This window comes from Canis lupus, chromosome 1 (assembly GCF_011100685.1).
Source record: "Canis lupus familiaris isolate Mischka breed German Shepherd chromosome 1, alternate assembly UU_Cfam_GSD_1.0, whole genome shotgun sequence".
NCBI lineage: Eukaryota > Metazoa > Chordata > Mammalia > Carnivora > Canidae > Canis > Canis lupus.
Genome location: NC_049222.1, coordinates 35,687,491 through 35,701,535, shown reverse-complemented (window position 1 = coordinate 35,701,535; position 14,045 = coordinate 35,687,491). Strand labels below are relative to the sequence as shown.

Here is a 14,045-nt window from a genome sequence, read left to right as displayed (position 1 = left end):
GAAAGAGAACTTCCATAAGCACCCATCATCCCATCTACCCAACCATCTGCTCCTGTACCTTACGTTCTGTCTTTCCTTTTTCCTTCCTGGGTGAACTGCCCAAATATTGCTGTGACCCAGGAGGCAATTCCCGCATTTTCTCCGCCTATACTCACTCTCTAGCTAAGCTGATTCCATCTCATGGCTTTAACTACATGTATATGCTGGTAACTACCAAGTTTATATCTCCAGTGTGAACCTCTCTCCTGAACTCCAAATTTGAATATCCAACTGCTGAACATCTGATAGGCATATCAGAGCTAACATGTCCACAATTAGGTTCCTCTCCATACTCAGCCAGACTGTCTTCTTCTTTAGTCTTCCTAATCTCTGTAAATGGTAACTCTCTTCCTCCATGGTCTCAGGCCATATTCTTTGGCATCATTATCATTTCTTCTTTTTCTCACCTTCTATTTTTCTAGCTGTCAGGAAATAACTACCTTAGTATATCCAGAAGAGGGCTGTTTCTTACTACCTCTTTCACTATCATACTGACCCAAACCTTATTATCTTTTTATTAGAATAGTCTTCTTACTGGTCTCCTTGTTTTTATATTTTCTCCCCTATAATCTATTTTCTGAACAGCAGCCAGATGAATTATTTAAAACTTTCACTCTGATCAGATTACTCTTCTGCTCTAATGACTCCAGCCAGTGCCTCTCTTTGTAGAGGTTAATCAACTTAATATGGGCCGCCATTACTTCTGACCTAACCTTTTACTGCTCACCCTCACTCACTGCTTTAGCCATACCAACATGCTTGTTCCAGGTCTGGGTTTTGCAGTTATTGTTGCCACAGAATGCCATAAGGCTTGCTTCTTACCTCCTTCAGACCTTTGCTAAATTGTCAACACACCTAAGCCTTCCCTGACCAGCCTATTTTGAATTGCCACTACTTCTTCCTGCCTTACCCTCTTTAGTGCTCCCTATCTCTTCAGTACTTTAAATCACCATCTGATATATATTTTGTTTGTCTTCCCTTTATTCAAAGATGAAGTCCACAAGGAAGGGAACTTTGTGTGTTTAATTCAGAAAGAAGAAAGTGGAATAGGGGAAAGGGATTGTATAGTAGTTACTGACTTTGCCTAACACACCCTTCTCTTGTTGCCTCCTGATCACAAAAATGGGTAAGTGACTCACATTTGGGCAGTCTTTGTATCTTGTCCTTCTGAAATCCTTGACCTGGGGCAGCCCTGTGATCCAAGCCAGGCCAACAGGAGTTTTCCATGGGATTTAGGTTTTTCTGACTGGAGGTGGCAATAAAGAAATAATTCCTATCTTGTCATGGGTCCTTTTAAGTATTAACAGACCATTAGATAAAAGATAAATACAGCCATACACTATAATGCTTTTGGAACACTTAAAAAATTGCCCATATACTAGGTGACCAAAAAAATACAAAAAGAATATTAGAGCAGATACAAGGGAGAATAAGAAAAATTCAAGTGAATACTATATAAAGTTCTATTTAAATAAACTTTAAAATTTTCAGTGTATAATACACCAAAGGTTATCTTGACCTAGTTTGCCTGTCAAATTGATAAATTCTTCCTAATGTTCGTGTAATAGTTACTTACATGCTACATGACTTCCAGAGCTCAGAAAGATAAAATAGATATATTCAAAAGACTTATATGACCCTCATTAGAACATAATAGCCAATAAAAATTTTTTTAAATATTGTCAGTTATGAGAATAAGTGTAAAAATATGCAAATAAGATTTTATTTTTTTTAAAGATTTTATTTATTAATTCAGAGAGAGAGAGAGAGGCAGAGACACAGGCAGAGGGAGAAGCAGGCCCCATGCAGAGAGCCTGACGTGGGACTTGATCCAGGGTCTCCAGGATCACGCCCTGGGCTACAGGCGGTGCTAAACCACAGCGGTGCTAAACCACTGCACCACCGGGGCTGCCCACAGATAAGATTTTAAAAAGAAATATCTACTGTGACTAAATAGGACTTACCCTGAGAGTACAAAAATTATTCAATATTTGGGAATCTTATGCATATATACACAATAATTTTTTTATTTTTTATTTATTCTTTTCACAATTTTTTTAAAGTGTGAACTTAGTCTTATGGGACATTTAATAATATTTAACACCCACTTCTGGTCATCTTTTAGGAATAGTACTTATGGATACCAAACTTTTGTATTTACACATTTATTTAACACATTTAACACATTTATTAATACTAAATCCCACAAACATTTCCATCAAAATCAAGAGTAGTGACATGATTCTGCTAACATGGTTGTTTAAGTTCTAGCCAGGCAGTGAGACTGAAAAGTAACATGTATAGTTATTAGAGGAGGAGATAATGCTAAAATCTTATAGACAATATGGTGGAGATAGACCATACAGTTCTGAAAGTCAATAATAAAACTCTTAGAATTAATGCAATTCCATAAAATAGAGAAATGGCAAATACATGTTTACTGGCAATAATTGGAAGCTTAAGACAATAGGTTAATTTCTTATGGCTAGCAAGAAACTAACATACTAAGAATAACTCACATAAAAAATGTGTATTTTCAGAATTTTCTGCAGTAAGTATGTATAGCTTTATTACCAGAAAATAAATAATAAGATCTTAAGAATATGCTTTCAATACTTGGAAGTAAGAAAATTCTAGAGCCAGAGCTCAAGCTCAGCTGAGTTTTGTCAGTTGTAGGTTTTCCCAGATAATTCAGTAAGAAGTTTGAATTTGAGAATGTTAGTTAGATTACACATGATTAAAAAGCAGTTCAAATCTCAATCCTCTATATATTTCCAAGTATTCCTGGAGAAAAACTAGCTTTGAAGTTTTTCTAAGAATTTTCATTTTCTTTTTCAGTGCTTGTTTGATTAGAAGTTCTTTGGTAAAAAAGTGAATAGGTCTTGATAATTTTAGTAAATGGCTCCTAATGCCATTTTGTTACTAAGGACTTGGAGTGTTCTGTCATAATTTAGTTCCAAAAGCTCTCTTTTTAAGAGCTATAAATTAAGGAGCAGACAGAATGGTGGAGAGCACAAGTTTTAGAATGAGTGGAGCCTGGCTTGAATTCTAACTGTGATGCCAATAAGAACATGGCTGTGATCAAGTTAATAAACCTTTCTTAGCCACAGGTTGTCTTATAAAACAAATAATAATACCTATGAGGATTATAAGGATTAATTGAAGTTTTAGACCTGGTCATTAGCAATATTCAGTAACAATCCTTTAATTCTATATTACTCAGTATTATAATTTTAAATGCTAGTAATAAATTATTTTACAGAGTACTTCATAGAGAAGACTGTCTCTTACTATTTATATTATACATCCTAAATCTTGAAAAATTATATACTGTTATGGTAGAGAAAATGACTAAGAGGCATGGGCAGCTCTGCAGTGTGACCCCAGACAAGTTACTTTTTATATTATTTAAGCTTTCAGATAATCTCTACATCTTAATGATGTAGAAAAGATGAAATGTGAGATAATGCAAATTTTTCAGTACTTGAAAATATAAAGCACTAATGCAAATGTAAGGAATTGGAGTTTCATACTAAGGGGACATCCATGATTTTCTAGCATGGTGTAGTAACAAGAACTGGGTTTGTTCTCCTGCCTTAAACAACCAAAACCAAAATGAAACAAACAAACAAAAAACAAACAAAAAAGCTCATAAAATATATAAAACAGGTTTTCAGACATTGGGCAACAAGTGGCATAAGACTATGAACCCTGAGAGAAGACTGTGAACCCTGAGAGAACCCTGAGAAATGATGTGCCCAAGGCCACAGTGTAAGAAGGGGAACCCAAACACAGCTCAGTGGTCACCCTGAATTGAGGTGATAGTGTTGGGAACTCATGGAAGCAAGTACAGCTAGAATTTGTAGGACAGCATTGCATAGAAGAAAGAGTTGCACAAAGAGAACACTTTGGAGGTCATCAGAGGGTCCCCTGGAGTCTTCAGGTGAGTGCTGATTAGTGCATGCATATGAGAAAACTAACCAAGGCTAGGAAAAGAACCACTAGGAAGGAAAATGTAGATCACAGGCAGAGAAGATGTGTCCCACCAAACTAGAAAAACTTTGTAATACAGATGGCATAAAATGGAGTACATGGAGAAGTATTGCCTCAGTAGTGAGGAAAAATTAGCCCTAGCCTAAATATTGCTCTGATGCTTCAAAAAAAAAAAAAAAAAAAAAAAAAAATTCCTAAAAGTAAGCCATTGAAAAAGGGATATAAACTTTTTTTTTGTAAAGAGTAAAATAGAAATTATTTTAGGTTTTATAGGCCATATGATATCTGTTGCAGCTACTAACCTCTGCCACTGTAATGTTAAAGCAGCTGTAGATAATATGTAAATGAATGAGGATGGCCAAATTCTAATAAAACTTCATTTACAGAAACAGGCTATGGGCCAGACTTGGCTAGTGGGCCACAATTTGCAGACTTCCTGGTTTAAAGGTCAGATGGTTTCTAGTAGTTTAACTTCTTCCCAAAACAAAGCTCAAGAATATTTAAAGAACTACAAAATACCTGGCACCTAATAAGGTAAAGTATGCAATATCTAGCATTCAATCAAAATTTTCCAGGTCTCCCAAGAAACAGGAAAATTCAATGGTGAAGAGAAGAATCAACCAATACAAACAGACTTGCAGATGATAGATTTAGTAAATATATTAACAAATAAACAGATTTTTTAAAAGATTTAGTAAGCACCTTTAGTAAGCAAAGATAATAAAAGTTATTTTTTCATGCATATGCCCAAGATTGTAGAGTAGTAAGTTTAAGGAGAGACATGAAAGCTATAAAAAAATCCAAGTTGAACTTTTAGAGGGAACATAAACATCTGAAATGGAACATACACTGTTTAGGATGAACAACTGACTAGATGTTGCAGAAAGACTTTGTGAATTTGAAATATGGCAATAGAAATTATACAAAATAAAACACAAACATACAGTGCAAAACCAAAACAGTCCATCAGTGAGCTATGGGACAACTTTGAACAGCCAAATGTATGTATAAGTGTAATCTCCAAAGAGGAAGGTAACAGAAAAAGTATTTAAAGAAATAATGGCTGAAAATTTGCAAAATTTAATGGAAACCATAAGTTCACATATCTTAAAGGCTTAATGAATACCAGCAAGTACACCAAAAAATGAAGAAAATTATACCAACGTACATCACAGTTTAAAACCAGTAATAAAGATTTTATTTTTTTTATTTTTATAAGATTTTATTTATTTATTCATGACAGACAGAGAGAGAGAGAGGCAGAGACACAGGGAGAGAAGCAGGCTCCATGCATGGAGCCCAACGCGGGACTCAATCCCGGGTCTCCAGGATTACACCCCAGGCCGAAGGCGGCGCCAAACCGCTGGGCCACGGGGGCTGCCCAGTAATAAAGATTTTAAAACAGAAAACAAAGACACTATAAACTTAGAGGAACAAAGAATGACAATAGACTTTTCACCAAAAGCAATGCAATCCAAAAGACAGTGAAACTACTTCTTTAAAATAATGAAGGAAAAAACTGTCAACCTAGAAGATGTATAGCTAATAAAAATATCTTTCAAAAAAGATAGTAAAATACTTTTTTTACTAGCTTAATCTAAAATCATGACCTGAGATGAAGGCAGACATTTAACCAACTGAGCCACCCAGTTGCCCCCAGAATTTTTATACCACATGTGAAGAGGTGTAATATCCCTTGAGGGTACATTGTGTTAAGAATGTAACAAGAAGGGATGCCTGGGTGGCTCAGTGGTTAAGTGTCTGCCTTCGGCTCAGAGTGTGATCCTGGAGTTCCGAGATCAAGTCCCACATCAGGCTTCCTGCATGGAGCCTGCTTCTCCCTCTGCCTGTGTCTCTGCCTCTGTGTTTGTGTCTCTCATGAATAAATAAATAAAATCTTAAAAAAAAAAAAAAAGAATATAACAAGAAACCCTAAGTCAACCACTAAGACCTCAAAAGAAAGAGTTCTAAGCCAAAGGAGATAAAATTAAATCAGAAAAAGTCCAAAAAGAAGGCAAAGGAAAAAAAAAAAGGAAAAGGGAAATGGAGTACAGATTAGTAGCAAGATGTACATTTCAACTTAACTATCAATAGTCCTATTAAGTATAAATGGTGTAAACATTCTAAGAAAGTCAATGAATGTCAGCTTAGACTTTTCAAAAAAGAAAATGAGTTAGCTATGTGGTGCCTACAGAAATGTACTTTATGTATCTAAAGACACGATTAGATTATAAAGTAAGGGATGGAAAACAATATTTTTGTATTAATTTTTTTAAGCTTGGGGTGGCTAATCCATGGCTCAAAGAAGTCTCATGAAAAACTAAAATATTTTAAACTAATGTTTAAAACAAGCTTATAAATAAGTGTGTGGGGGCAGGCAGCTAAAACAATGCTTAGGGGGAAATTTATAGCAACAAATGCATATATTAGCATATCTAAAATCTGTAACCTAAATTTCTACCTCATTAACCTAGCAAAAGAAAAGCAAATTAGGCCTAAAGCAAGTAGAAGAAAATAAATAAAAATCAGGGAAGTTAACAAAATTGAAAATAGGAAAACAAGAGAAAATCAAAACAACAAGTGGTTCTTTGAACAAGATAAAAAAATCAAATAAAAATAGAACTATGGCCAGTTCAACCAAAGAAAAAGAAGGTGTGAATTACCAATGTCAGGAACAGAAGAGAGCTCATAACTACTCACCTCATGGTACTGATCTCATGGATATTACAGGGGAAATAAGAGAATACTACAGGCCCACAGATTTGAAAGCAGATGAAATGGAACTATGTCTAGAAAGATGTATACAAACCACTGAAACTGTCTCAAGGAGAAATAGGTAACTCAAATTGCCCTCTATTAAATCAAGTTAATAGTAAAAACAAAACAAAAATAAAAACCAAACAACAACTTTCCAGAAAAGAATACTCCTACCAGGCCTACCTGGTTGTGCTGGTAAATTTTACCAAATAACCCACGTGACAAAAAAATGAAAAGGGAAATTGGAAAGTACTGTCAACTGAATGAAAATAAAAACTTATTTCCAAATAATGAGGATGCAACTATAGCAGGCCTTTTAGAGAAGTTTATAGCACCAAGTGCCTATATTAGGAAAGCTCAACAGCCTGAAAATAATGGCTCTAGGTAATAGATCATCAAAATCATCTTTAAACATCTGGATAAAAAAATGTTTATTTCATGTTGGAGAAGATAGTACAGATGGTTATAAAAAGGCAACTCTTAGACCTTCATAGGAAAGAAATAACCATCAGACTTTCCCTGCTGTGGGTGACGTTCTTTAGTGAGGCACATTCCCTTAGATATTCTTTGATTATTTTTTAAATAATCTCTACAGCTAAGGTGAGGCTTAAATTGACCATCCCGAGATTGAGAGTCACATGCTCTACTAGCTGAGTCAGCCAGGCATCCCTCCCTGAGATAGTCTTAAGGGTTCTTCCCAACTATTAACTTCTGAGATAAATGGTAGTGAAGGAAAAAACATTTTTTCAATGTTAATAGGCTGTAAATTAACATGCAGATTTAAACTGAGTCTTATATAGTGGGTAATACAATATAAGAATGAGTAGTAATTTTTAAAAATCCTGGAACTGTAGAATTAGAAGGAGCTATAAGTGGTGTTTAGTCAAACAACAGTGGCTTCAGCTTTCTAGTTCTTTTAATATCAAAGCCTTGGGTAAACAAAAAATTAAGGGAGATCCATTTAAGTTTGCAATTCAACAAAAACAGTGCATGAGAAGTAAGCCACTGAAAGATGTATTCAGAGTTCAGAGAAAATTGCATCAAGCTCAGAGACAATCACCAACATTCTAGATGTGATTTTGTATTAAGTCTAAAAGGTTGGATATTATGTCACCTTCTCTCCAAATCCTTTTCTGGCTTTTTCAGACTTAGTGGCCTCTGTCTTTTCACAGTATTGTACACTCTGTACTGTAACATCTACATACTACCAACTATTGTTAAGGTGTTATGAAAAATGAGACCAGGAGTAAAAAAAAAAAAAAAAAAAAAAAATTTAAGTTTGCCCTTTCGATTACCACTGGCCGTCTTTGTGCTAGAAAAAGTTCATCTGTTTTCTCCTAGTAAGTAGTGTGAGGGTCAAATGAAATAACATATGTAGTCTTTGAAAACTTTAAAGCACTAACTCCATGCAACAAATATTCCTATTCTATATTTTCATTTTCATGTGGCAACTGTCTGTGAATTTCTGCCTTTCACAAATATATTCCTGCTTAAAGTAGTTAAATGGCAAGAAGCAAAGCTGATTGCACAGAAAAACCATATCGCTGCTTTGTAACAACCAAGGATTTTCCTCAATCAGATTTTTAAAAGACAATTCAGTTGGTGTTTCTATTTTGTGTAATAGCTTATCTTTTATGACAGTTTTATCTGGGTTTATTAGTTAGCTACCTTAAAATATTAGACTCAAGTGGTAAATTTTTAGTACTAGAGAGAACCATATAATCCAGAGGCTGAAAGTTAAATTTTATATCTTTTTATTTAAAAGGAAACATTTTTCTCCTTTACGTTTTATATTGGTCTGATTTTCAACACCAATGATAATAGCTAGCATGATTAAGCATTTATTATGTGCTAATGCTACTGTGGGTGCTTTATACAAGTTATCTAACTTGATTCTTTACAGACACTATCAGAGAAGATATTATTCCTCTTCTGCAGTTGAGAAACTGAGAATCCGAAAATTATATTATTTGCTTAATTTACAAAATTACCAAAAGGTGACACTAAAATTTCAATGTGGATCGGACACCAGACTCCATACTCAAGCACTGCCTCCTTGGATGAGTGGTACATTGCATCGGGCTTAGGAGTAGATTGATTATTCAATGTAGTTATGGTGAGAGAAGTTCAGTGAATAATTGTATGTATACATGGCAGCAAGGTATTACATGGGGTTGAAAAACAGAATACTTCAAGTTGTGTTTCTGATACATATTTGTTACCTTTCTTAAAGTCTGTTTTCCTCATTCAAAAATAGAAACTAGTAAAATCACCTATCTTAGGTGGTTGTGGTGAAGATCAAATTGATGTTTCTAAATGCTTTAAATGCTTTTGAAAGGGTATATAAATGAGTTGATGAGTGTATTTTGTCATTTGCCATAGCCTTTGTTAACTAGTAAATTATCTGAGACCTTTTAAAAAAATGATTTGATTTATAGAAACTGAGTTTCCAGAGCAGCTCTGTTGAATTAGAGTGATCTATTATGTAAGGAAGTTCTACTCAAGAGACTAGCGTTCTCCAATGAGATACTTTGTATTTAGGATCGGTTATTTCACAATACCTGAATTCTTGACAGATATTTGTCTCCATTTTGAAAGAGTAGAAAGACAGAGAGGCCCAAAATGGATCAGTGCCAGAGTCAGCTTTGAGACTCCTAATATAACTGTCACGCCGCATCTACTAGGAAGCCATCTTTTGTGTGCTGTTGAGACCTTTGTATTTTCTAAGCTCACTTCTGTCTCATCCTGAGAATAAGTGAAAGTCTTCTTGAAGACTGTTCAGTACCATGTACAAAATGGCATCTTTGGTGATCAGTGAATAATCAGTGAATGGATCTCCCAGGTCATACTGAAGCTCATAAGATGGGCATGTGAGAAGTTGTGTTCTGTGTCAAGGAATGACTTCTCCATACCTTTCATTCCAACATTGTTTATTTTCTTTTTGGTGTAGGAATTTTCAGATTTAACCCATCCACTCCCATGCTTCCTCAGGATTAGTGGCAGAAATGGAATGGAGCACGATAAAATAATGCATTATTTTACAGGCTTTCTTGAAGGTTGCGTCAAACAAGCAGGTTAGAATTCAGGGGAGACTTTAGAAACCTTTTAATCAAATCTGTTCAGGGTAGGTAACCAATCAGGAGAATCCATCTTCTTTCCTAGCCCCTAGTGCTCCCCCTGCCCCTGGCTAACCCCCCTCACTCCCGCAAAGCTGCACATGGCTCATGCACACACAGACTGTCATTTAGGGGTCTCGATTACCAGTTTGGGTGAATACCTCGCTCACATCAAAAGCTAACCAACCATTCTATCTATGTTCACATTTTTGTTTTGCAAACAGAATTTACGCAAACCGAACTCTCTTTAGGTTGTGTGGCCTTCCCTGGAAATCAGGCCTTGGAGGAAGCCCCTAGCAATTACAGCTGTAAATTCATCCGATAGTGGTAGTTTACTGAGTGTGAACTGATTAGAGCTGCCCACATAACCATGCTTAATATCATCATTAGAACTATCAGATTGAGAATAAAGTGTCCCAGTAGTTTGGGTAGGGTGACACGAAAGAAATTGCAGATTGAATGAGACAATTGCTTGCAGGATTGCAGGATGGAAAAAGAAAGGGAGAGTGAGCAGGCGAAGTTTATTTATGGAATGTCAGGGGGCCATTGAGGCTCAGCAGGCCCTAGAAGTGGAGGACTTCCCTGGGTGCTTGTTTTCTCCCTCTGACCTTGGATGAACTAGTGAGCAGTATATTATGCCGGGCGATTGTGCTGGTTTGTCATGGTTAGCATTCTGGACTGTCACTGGAATGTAGGAAACGGATGAATTTGAATTGAACCATGAGGTGGTCTGCTGGGCCCTCTCCTTGTCTCAAGGAAACCTGTCGCTGTTTGTCTGGGCCTGGCCTGATGGAAGCAGTGGAGGGAAAGAGAGGTGGGCCTTTGATCTCTTTGTTGCAGCTGCTCCCTGGGAACTCGCTGAAATCAATGCCCTGTTTTCCTGAAGGAATGAATGGCTCTGCCTAACTAGCTTTGTGAAGCTGTGGGGGAATTCACTGCCTCTGTTTATTGACAGCTGAAAAGGAGCACATGGGGTGGAATGGACCTTCTTGTGAAAACCAGGCACAGGGAAAATTAGACCTCAATTTAACACAGAGGAATTTGGAAATTCACCCCAAAGGAGACGGTGGTTTCTCATGCTTACATTAGAATTACTCAAGTTTGGGGCTAGTGTGTAATGAACAATGGACGTTCTGTCACAACTGTGTTATAAGTAGGAATATGGTATGCATAATAAATGATGCTAAGTAGAAGTTGATTCAACACCCTCCTTCTATTTTAAACACAGAAGTAGAGGAAGACAAATATTAACCATGATATAATCAAGTGATTCTTCTATTTTTGCCTGAAGAAGAATCAGAAAAAAAATTCATATTTAAAATAAGCATCATTAATGTAATAGGACTAAGTGTCAAGAATGTCATTCATGTCTGTCTCCAAACACATCTCTGAACTTTGTATCTAAATTTTACTCCTGCTACTAACTAGTCCTGCTGCTCTGGATAGTGTGTGTCATGTAGGAATATTATGATAATATGTTTATTTTTAATTAAACGTAGGATATTCGTAGGATATTGTGACCAAAAGGCTATGCCAAGTATATTCATAGGATATTGTGACCAAAAGGCTATGCCACGTATAAATGAAACTGGGGAAAGACCGATATAGCACTTGCCATTAACACAGTTCATAAATCCTAAAATTACCACCTTACTTTTGAGAACACAGTAAGGAAAAAAGTCTTGAGTTTATCACCAGGAAGCATCACCGTATACCTTCTTTCACATCTCCCCTCACTTGCTTGATTTCCCAGGAAGAATTTATAGCTTCTTCCTTTGGCCCCAAGCCCTTTGTGCATACCTCTATTATAGCACTTAACACACTGCCCTGTAGCTCTTTGTTTAGGTGTATTCTTTTAGCTGGAAGTAAAGCAGCTGTGGCGGATTCATTTTTATATCTCCAAGCCCAGCAAAGCTCTTGGCTCCGTGAATGCGAGCTGCATGAATGGGGATTGATAGCTCCCTGTACATTACTTTGAATGTAATTACTTATCCAGGCTTCAACTGCAAATACTACATTTTAGGAAAACCTGATTGATCTATTGTTACCTGATTGGTGCTATAGCTTTTTAAAATCTATTCTTTATGGAGAATTATTAAACACTCTTTTTGATTTGGCAAGTTTGTTGGGCAGTCCATCAGCCTCTGAACAGGAAGCATAAAAAAAGTGGATTGCATTGTCCTTTTCAAATCTAAACTCTGTTCTCCAATATTCTTTCCTAAAATTAAATCTCAACCCAGTGTTTAGATATTTTCAGTACAAAGAGAAAGCTTTTCATTTAGAGTATTGTAGACTTTTACTTGACTAGATTTAGCGATTGAGATGGATAAAGCTTCCATTTTACATGATTTATTTCTATGATGTAATGTTAAATAATGCAAAACAAAGCACCCTTTGACAATTTCTTTAACCAGATTTACCACTACTGTTTGTTATGAGCCCCTTATCAAAGGAAGCAAACACCTTCACTTGTCAGTGAAAAAGTATAAGGGAAATTTTGAGTCTAAAGGACTAACTACTATGATTTCATAGGACCCTAGAACAAGCCCAGTTCAGGGCTATTCTCAAGTTAAAACCTATTTCTTTTAAACCACAGCTTTAAGTGGGAAATGGTTGTCAACATTCTTTGGGAAACAACATCTTAAAATCATAACGGAAAATTTTAGTAAATGGAGGGGTAGGTAAGCACAGAAATACAGTAGCTAGCTAATATTTTACTCTCCATGATATTTTTGTTTTTACCACCAAGATTATTTTTAAAGAGATCTATTTGGTCGTCTGTTTTTGATCAAAGGTAAGGGTGAAGTTTAAAATCCAGGTTTGCAAATGTGTGAGTTTTGGTAGGAATTTTGTAGAGGCATGGAGTGTTTGTATGGGTCACACAAATGTGGTAGATTCAGCAGTTTGCAATTCTGCTGAGACTTCAGATTTCTTATGAAATAGGAAAATTACCATGGCCTTGATCATCGATAGACTCTCGCCCCCATAAGAATTAACTTGGAGATAAGAAAGCAGTAAGCATAGCACTTAGGTTTTATAACTTGGCTGCTCTACCCTCTGTTTCTGGAAGTAATTTCATGTGACATCATACTGAAGTAGGGAGGGGTGAAGGGTGGAAGGAAGTGTAGGAAATCAAACCACACTTTTTCATTTTAGCAGTAAGGCATATCTTTGTCTACATTGATAGAACTACATACAGACCACGGAAGTAACTTCAGTTAAAAATCGGTGTTCTTGCTGTGTCTGTAGAAATCAGAGCACTCCAGCTCCATGATCATCCATAAAAGAGCCTTTTCTCAGGACCAAAGACCACTATAATATCTAAGGAGAATCATTTCAAATGGTTTAAGAGTCAAACCTTCAAAATAGGTTTGAAGATCAACATATATTAGGTGTTTGTACTTGTGTGTGTGTTTATCTCCATCAGCAAACTTCCTAGTAGAAAGACACCAGATATTTCCCTCTCAGATGGCTTCCCGTCCATCCAGACTAACCAAATAAAGCAGCCCTACTACAGGCTTATCTAGTCATTGAAAGGGAAACATCCTCCTTATTCATTAGATTGAATTACAGGAAAGACTGTTCTGAAATATAGATTTAAAATTACCTTCATTGGATGTGCTTACTGTCAACAAGTTCTTGCCTTTCAGGCCTCTTTTCTCACAGTAGCCTTGTCTTTGGGGGGAAAAAAATCCCAGGAGTGGAGCAAAGGAGTTTTGTTTGTTTGGTTTGGTTGGTTTTTGGGGTTTTTTGGTTGTTTTGTTTTTTGTTTTGTTTTTTTGGTGTTTTTGGTTTTTGTTTGCCTCTGTTTGGGGCCTTTTAATGATCTTTCTTGCTCCTTAAAGATCCTCTCCTCCCCCACTTCACTCTCAACCCTGCTTGGACACTGTTTCCTAAAGGATAGTGTTTGTGTTTGACTCTTTTTAAAAGGTTCTGATTATCACTGCATTTCTGCTTGAGGCTGTGAGGTATTTGTACTTGAATTGGATATCTGGGAAATAATTGCAAATACGGGAGTGCTCCTTGCTTCCCAGGTACCTGTATAAAGCTCTTTCCTCAGTTCAGCTCATTTAGCCGCAAAAGGCTCCTCTGCTGTAGGTACCATTTTGTCTTTGTGTTGTAGATGAGGAAGCTGAGGCA

General features: G+C 36.3%; 1 protein-coding gene across 20 annotated transcripts in view; it reads left to right on the top strand.

Annotated features, from left to right (window-relative positions):
- The window catches only part of PLAGL1 (PLAG1 like zinc finger 1), a 110,532-nt gene that overhangs the window by 64,694 nt on the left and 31,793 nt on the right, over positions 1-14,045 (top strand). The window lies entirely within an intron of this gene.